This window comes from Octopus bimaculoides, chromosome 1, assembly GCF_001194135.2.
Source record: "Octopus bimaculoides isolate UCB-OBI-ISO-001 chromosome 1, ASM119413v2, whole genome shotgun sequence".
Classification (NCBI taxonomy): Eukaryota; Metazoa; Mollusca; class Cephalopoda; order Octopoda; family Octopodidae; genus Octopus; species Octopus bimaculoides.
In genome coordinates, this window is record NC_068981.1 from 25,303,963 (window position 1) to 25,306,124 (window position 2,162).

Sequence of the window (2,162 nt, forward strand, 5' to 3'; positions counted from 1 at the left end):
ACGGTTGTTCAATGAAAAGAGATTTGTTTCCTTTTTTAAAAACTGGAATGACAGAATGGGAAAGAAAATGTAGCCTGCGTCAAGTGAGTTCCCTCAGAGCTCAGCTAGAGGGGGTGAAATTTGATGTCGACACATCTTCAGGACAGTGGTAGGGAACGTATCGGGACCTATAGCCGAGTTGTGCTTGATCTTATCTATTTCTGTTAGGATATCAGGAGCACCAAAATTTATGTCAGATATGGTTAGTTGAGGGTTTACATCACTGATACTAGCCAGATCAACCGCATTAGCGTTACTGAAGACAGTGCAGTATTGTTTCTGCAGTATCTCACACATGGATGTTGCATCATTATGTAGCGTATTGTTCTCATCAACCAGAGGAGCAGCAATAGAAACAGCGTCTTTAATTTTTTAAATTTTTTTTTTTTTGCAAATGAAAAGAACACTTTGAGATTCAGTTTGATTTTCTCAATGGACCAATTCTCCTCAGCTGCTCGTTGATTGTTAATGATGGTTATACTTTTCTGGGTTTTTTTTTATCGATTCACATGATGCAATGGCAGTCAAATGGGTGCGTTGCTGCTGGCAGTATTTAAGTTGGTTGACTTTCCTGTTAATTCTTTTTATGATCCTGATAATTGCTGCACTTAGGTTTGTTTACTGATCTTAAAGGAGTATGTTTTGCGCATATATTTGTTACAGTATCAACAAATGTCTGCCATGATGAGTTTATGTTGGAGAGGGTATGTGCGTGCGTGAAGGCCCGATCAACTTGTGAAAGATCATGATTGATTGAATCCCCGTCTGCCTTATGAAAATCCATAGTGTCCAATGGGTGGGTTGAAGAGATGTCATTGGGTTTGATCTTTGGATAGTAGAATCTCAGATCGCAGAGAACCATGTCATGGTCTGAGAGTAGTGGCATTTTTTTCCACTGCATTATTGTAGACAATGTCAGTGCGGTTATTGAACATCAGGTCCAAGGTATTTTTGTGACACCCTGTTGGTTCTAGAAGAAGTTGAGTTAGGAAAAAAACTCATCCATGAAATCAAAAAGCAATTCGATTGCTTCCTTATCAGGGGTTGAGGTAGAAAACCTGGTTCCAAGCTGTTTGTGGACCAATCAACATTGCGAAGATTGAAGTCACCGATCAATATGTTGTCAGCACGATACTGATGGATGAAACGCTTACTACTGTTGAGGCATTCCTTGAAGCGTAGAAAAGGAGTTAGAGGTGGCTTATAGAGCGCAACTACTATCAAATTGTTGGTTTTATTATACATAGAAGCTGCTTCACGGTAGCCATTGGTAAATACGGCCATTGCTTCAGCTGAAAAAGAATCGTGCACGAAAATGGCGGTCTCACTCTTTCTTCTGCTGACACGATCTGTACGGTTAACTGTAAAATTCTTCACTCACACCTCAGCTTCCAAGTGGAAGTTATTGAAATGGATCTCTGTGAGGACGAAGAAAGGAATATGGTGTGGATGGTAATTTACCCAATCCTCAATAAATTGGATCTTCCATTTTTGGGCATTGGTGGAAGGGCTGGTGCCTGGTGCATTGAGCAAAAATGTTGAGGTGATAGTGGTGTCGGATTCTAACTGTTTTAGTGATTTGCTTGTTAATGGATGCAATGAGAGTTTATGCAAAATGATGGTGGTGGAGGGTAACATTGTGTAATGGCTAGAATGCTCTTTTGTAGCTCTTTTGCCAGTTGCATCATGGCTAAAAAAAAAAGAGCTCTGTTTGGGGAACTGAAAATGTTTATCGTTGCGGGTTGTGTATTGGATAGGGGTCCCATTTATATTGTTATTTGTTCGACGGAAACGGATTTGGAAAGTCAAGATTGCGTTCTGATTAGATGTCGCAATCAGAATACAGATATATAGGGCAGGGAATCGTCAATTAGTAATAAAATTAATAATTAACAATTTTGCCGAGTAGCTCAGTATGAAAAAACCTTTATCGGTAAAACCATTTATAATCATAAATATACAGGGATTAGCAGGCGTTTCTTCTGTGTGTGCCATAAATATCGCCATCCGTTAGAGAAAAAATTTGTAGTTTGGAATCAGTAGTTCTTTGACTGCTATTTCTGAATTCTCAGTATGTTGGAGAAGCAACTCCTGCTAATCCCTGTATATTTATGATTATATAT